At 44.5% G+C, this 6000-nt stretch overlaps 1 protein-coding gene across 2 annotated transcripts in view; it reads right to left on the reverse strand.

The window, feature by feature from the left end:
* Positions 1-5718, reverse strand: part of TNC (tenascin C) — a 77872-nt gene extending 72154 nt beyond the window's left edge. For both annotated transcript variants that reach the window (XM_059486273.1, XM_059486274.1), the window contains exon 1: positions 5573-5718. The gene's annotated coding sequence lies outside the window, so the exon portion shown is untranslated. The remainder of the gene's footprint in view (positions 1-5572) is intronic.
* Positions 5719-6000: the final 282 nt, after the last annotated feature.

Below are 6000 nucleotides of genomic sequence, written 5' to 3' on the forward strand. Positions count from 1 at the left end.
AGCTTTTTTTAGCCCTTTTCCAGCCTTTCCTTAATGGTGGAAATAACTCTTTAGCCAGTTCTGCTGGGCACACAGGGAAAGGATCCCACAGTTTGATTTTCATGTATAAGAATAAATTTATGTTCCCTTTCAGCTTTGTGCTGCCAGCATGGTGGGAAAGAAGATAAATTTAAAGAAGAATCAAGACTGTTTAGATTAATATTCTGGTAAATATCCTAATTCCATGACAAAATTAACATTTGCAATTTTAGGCTTATGAGCTTAGCAAGTTCTGGTGCACGAGTTAAAGCCAAAATCATTATAATGGAATTTCCCCAGGCTCTCAGTTTCAGCCTCCTGGGAGGCTCCTGGCCAATATCTATCCACACATAGTCAATGCTCCAGCCTGCCATGGGAAGAGACAGCCACTACAATAAACCTTTGTTGAGCCCAGGATTGAAGCAAGCACTTTAGGAAAAATCTGTATTTAAGGTTTCTCTCCTACCACCCTGCACTTTCTCCTCAATTGTGGAAGAGAATATGTTTTTTCTGAGCATGAAACAATATCATTTTTGTGGGGAGCTTGGAAAGGGAGCGCTTGCATGAATCGAAGAAAAGCTTCCTTTCTCTGCTGGGTTTGGGGAAAGGCCTTTCTGTGGGAGTAATCTTTCAAAGTAGGAAGCAGAGCTCCCCCATTGCTTGGGAAGAATGGACCTCCAGTGGGCTAATATGTGATGGATGACTGAATGCAAACTTGGCAACACTGCCCTCCGCTCCCCAAAGAATACAAAATGCCACTGCCTATTGGGCACCGGGGCTCTCCCCTTGGAAGTGCTGGAAACTTGGCACCAGCCCACCTTGGTTTAATTGAAACTGCAGACAATTAAGGATGGGAGCTCAGAGAAATTTCTTGCGACCAGATCAGCTCAGGATGGATTTGTCTTGGGTGATTGGCTCATGTATAAGGCAAACAAGGACATAAATGTATTTCCCATTGACTCCACAGCCAAATCTCACATTGGAGGAGTGTGTTGGGAAGTATAGTTTATATTAATAAGTATTATTAATATATACTTATTATATTAATAAGTATTATTCAAATTCTACATCTGGATATGCTCTTTGAATCTATAGGTGGAGGCTTTTTGATGTTATTTGGTCAGCAACAGCACAAGCAGCATATAGGAGAAAGAAATTATGCATTTAGAAACCCAGGAAAATCTTACATTAAGGACAATTCTAGATATAATGGCGCACCTATCATTCATTCAATGCTAAAAAGTCACACTAAATTATTCAGACTTTTCCCTTTTAGCAGAAGGGTCCCCATCTATTCCTCTTTTCAATGCCCAGACAGTTCCTGCAGGCTCCAGAGCCGCCTCTTGTCAGGCAGCATCCCACTGACTCCTCCTCCAGTCTGCCCATTCCGCACCGTGGGGTTACATCATGCACTCAGGGATTTCAGGGGCTGGAACCATGCCCAGCCTCTAACTTTTCCCACATGTGGAAGGCTTTTAGCTCCAGCTCTGACTGGCCAGAGGGTCAGACACACGAGTGGACAGCGAGCACCGAGGTTTCACACTTGTGGAAACCCTGAGCTCGGTGGAAACTGCGACCACTCAAGATTGTCCCTCAGGGTTCTTCATTTCTCCGCTTTCCAGCAGTCCCCTTCCTCAAAGGACTGCTTTCTTATTTCCTTTTTCTCTTCACTATACAAAGAATTTTTTGGGGAATAGTTAATAATAGGAATTGCAGGTTCTTTGTGGCAGAGAGCATAATTTATTAAACCTCTTCACTCCTAATACAGTGAGGCTCTAAAATGCTGGAGCAATTATTACAACATCAACCAACCAAATCCATGGGCAAGTCTTCTTTAATACAAGTAGTTTAATGAACTAAATTACATCTTAAAAACTCATAAGCAATCTGTACACATTCCTAATTTTGAGCTCATGACCTCAGGTTGTGGTGTTTCCTGTCCAGAACTCATTAGTTACTAATCCTATAATTGCTTGCAGTTTTGAAGATTTCTGAGCCTGGTAGGTGACAAAACATTAACTTATTTCACTTAGATTTCTGTCTTCCTTAGTTTCCCACTTCAGCAACAATGATTTTTTCAGCAATCTGACATCAGCAGCTTCCTGAAAACCACTAAGAGCAGCTATTACATTTTACAGTAGTTTCAGACGTCTGCAGTTTATAACCACAGGGTTAGATCAGAGCTCATTCTTTGAGCAGGGTGTGCTAAACTCACACCAGTAATTAAGTCTGAGAAAGCACACGTTGGTAAATCAGAGCCCAGCTTCAAAGCCCTGCATCTCAAACTGACACAGTTCAAAACAAATTCCTTTTATTATTGGAAAGCTGAGATTTCGAACTTTCCAGGGATGTAAATCATCCACTCCTAAGCTGGAGTTTTATGAGCCACTAGACCTTAAAGCTGTCAGTGGCCCTTCAGCTTAGCAGACTGTGAGGGCACGAGGCCAAGGAGGAATTTATCAAGTCATGGGCTTCAAGTGAGAGTAATTATTTAAGCACTCTGGATTTCTCATGGCACAAAGGTAGGACAGGTGGATGTGTAGCTGATAACCAAGCAGACACCGCCCTCTGCATTAATCTTCCTTCCAAAGGTAATATTCCTCCAGGGATACCAGGGCTCTCTAAGTGATGCAGGGCTGGATGGAAACTCTTTCTCCCTCACATCCACTTCCACCAGACACCCATTGTTCAACCCAGGACAATTAAATGCCATCAGCACCACTTAAACCTTTAGGGACATCCTACAGGGCTGGGTAGACAGAGGCACTGTGATGTACCAGGAAGGCAGCACAGGACTGGCCAAGCTGGTTTTCCTAATGGTTTTGCCAGGAGGGATGAAAGGGTTAAAGCTCTGGCTCCAAAGCAGCATCACTGTTTCACAGACACTTCTGCTTTTTAATTCTGCCTGACTCTTGAAAAGGATGAGAGTCCCAAAAGGCACAGACCCTACCATTTAATCTCATTTTCTTATCAAAAAAGTGAGACAATGCTCAAGAACAAACTTTGACAGTCTCTTTATAGCAAATCAGAACGTCTTCACCCATGAATAGTCTTTGGCTTTTTTAAGATATTTTATAAAAAGCACTAATGTGAGAAAAAGCTGAATGTCAAACACCTTTAGAAATGATGTTAGAACAACATGATAGTTAAGTTTGAGTGACTACTGAGGAGAAACGATTCACTTTTAAAGAGCTGGGATAATAAAAGAGGATGGCTTTCAAAAAGTCTCCAGCTAACAGTTACTCAGAATCTGTGGAGCACATTTTAGCCGGTGCTTAGGGATTTTCCCAGTAAGTTCTAACACCATTAAGCATCACTATTTCAACAGGAGATTTGGGTCTGGTTGTTTGTCTTTTCCATGTGCCCATGACCACCATCAGTGATTTCTGTAGCAGAATTTCTGCTTTCTCTCCAGATGAGACCTGACATTCTCATCTGCAGGCTGGGGGCTTTGCAGCAGATCCTTTGGCTCTTCCACGGCTCTGGAAACACTGATAAAGTAACTCTAGTGACAGGATTAAGGGCTGGGACTTGCAAAGAAATTTCTCTGGGCTGAAAGGGGCCAGAGGATAAAATTAATGAGCAAAAAATATGGGAGGTGAATGCAGGTTTGGTGTTTGGGAGAGTGTGACAGGGTCAGTGATGGGAGGCACAGCCCTTGTCACTCTGTCCCATCTCCCTGCTCAGTTCAGGGGCAAATCCTTCCCTGAGCACGGGGCAGAACCTGCACTGGGAGCACCCTGACAGCTCTTCCAGCTGCTCCCCAAATTCCCAGCCAGGGAAGCTGGGCTGCAGACAGACCAGTTATCTTCTCTTGGCTAAACACTTTCATCTGGCCAAACTTCTTCAGATTCAATCTTTCCCTGTGTTCCCAACAACCCAAAAGCCATCACATTTCTGCAAGTTTCCCTAGGATTCAAAGGATGGTCCCTAATTCCCATTGTCCACCTCATTTTTGGACTCCAGCACCCCTAAACTGAGCAGCCTGGTCCAGTGGAAGGTGTCCCTGCCCGTGGCTGGAGCTGGATGATCTCTATGGTCCCATCCAACCCAAACCTTTCAATGATTTCACAGCTTTAAAAGGCAAATGCACAAACCCAGCACAGTAAAGCAACCCCCATATGTAACATTAATCAGAAAGTGTGCAAAATGAATTCTCAATATTTAATATTGTATTAAAAAATTAAACCAGGAGAGAAAACCAAACCCAAGAGCTGGACAGCAAGGCTTTTACCCAGACCATAGAATCACATCCACCTCATTGTTTTCTGCTTTGTCATGAAGAAAAACTTCTATAAATGTTTTTAGTTTGCTTTTTAATTTTAGATTTCCACTGTGCAGCACAACACATCACCATCATTTCAATCCGAACATTCCTTTCCATAGTATGAGACAGACTTTTCAGGAGTTTAGATTAACTGCCAAAAACTTCTCTGTCCTGGTAGCCAGACAGAAAATCAGGCAGGGAAAACTCTGCAAAGGTGATGTAACACAAAGTCCTGAGTGAGTGAGTTTAGCTAGTAAATGAATCTAAGTGTGTTCACCTTCTCCCAGCCAGCTTCTCCTTTTTAAGCCAATTTGAGCCTCACTGGTAAGTGCAGACACAGTCATGCAGAAAATCTCAGTGCACCAGGGAGCAAGGAGCTGAGACACGGAGCAAGTGCCTCTGTTTTTCCATGAGGATGGAGAATTTCACCCTCCCTCTCCCAGAACCCACCCAGCAAATCAGGGGTAATAAAATACCAGTTGAATCTTCCTTTGTGCTTTGCTCCCCACTGCAGGCTAATATTACAGGACTTTTAAAAGAAACTGGAGACCAGTGGGGGCAGGGAGGAAGGTGACAAAGAAAAAGAGTAAAGAAAAAAAGTGTGGGGACAGCAAATGACCAACAGGAAGGGCCCAGCTCTCATCAGGTCACAGACAGGAGCACAAGAGGAGTTGTGCTTGGGAGGGTTAAAACCTGCGAGTGGATTTAGTCTGGTTTGGGAGGTGAGGCTGGGGGAAACATTTACAGCACTCCAGGAGCCAAGAAGAAATCCCAAATCTGCTTTCCTGCCCTGCCTGTCAATCTGGGCTCTGTGAGGATGTCCAGCACCCAGCCAGCTCCTGCTCCATTCATTCATTGGGTCGGGTGGATGTCATTGAGACATTTCTGACATTATTGTGCTGGACAATGCAGACAGACTTTGAGGCAGGCATGCTCCAATCCCAAACGATTCCCTAACAGCATCCCTGCCCATTGGGACATTTCACAGAATCACAGAATCACAGAAATTCTAGGCTGGAAGAGACCTGTAAGATCATCAAGTCCAACCCATATTCTAACAGTTCAACTAGATCATGGCAGCAAGTGCCACATCCAGTCTTTTTTTAAACTGCACAGGACAATGCAAACAGATTTTGGGGCAGGCATGCTCCAATCCCAAACGATTCCCTACCAACATCCCTGCCCATTGACCTGGCAGCCACAGCCACCAGGGCAATGCCAGAGCATGGGGTCACTACAAACTTGTGTGCGAGAGGACTTTTTAATTCAGGGAGGAAGCAGACTTACCTTAGAGACTGTGCCAGAGCTTAGATCCCGCTGTGAGCAGCCTCCATGAAATAAATACTCTGTTCAAAGCCAGCTGGGCTCTCCTGACTCTTGTTGCCGTCCTGTCAAAACTCGGCGAAGTTGCGTTGTCCGGTGCCGTGTGCGAGCGCAAGGCAGCGAGCTTTGACAGCAAGGCAAACTGGTCAGAGCAGCCAGATTCTGCTGGGTTTATATAGCTGAGCTGCAAATCCTGATCCTTGGCTCGTTCCACTGTAATAGGACGCCTGAAGGCATTTTTTTTTTCAGTTTTGCTTTAAAGGAACAGCCTCTCTCTCCCTCTCTGGCGCGCACACACTCACACACTCACGCCGTCATCCACAGGCACACACACACACACACACAAAAAGAATTTGCATGGGATTTATGGCTAAAGAAGGAAACCCCCTGAA

This window comes from Ammospiza nelsoni, chromosome 20, assembly GCF_027579445.1.
Source record: "Ammospiza nelsoni isolate bAmmNel1 chromosome 20, bAmmNel1.pri, whole genome shotgun sequence".
Classification (NCBI taxonomy): Eukaryota; Metazoa; Chordata; class Aves; order Passeriformes; family Passerellidae; genus Ammospiza; species Ammospiza nelsoni.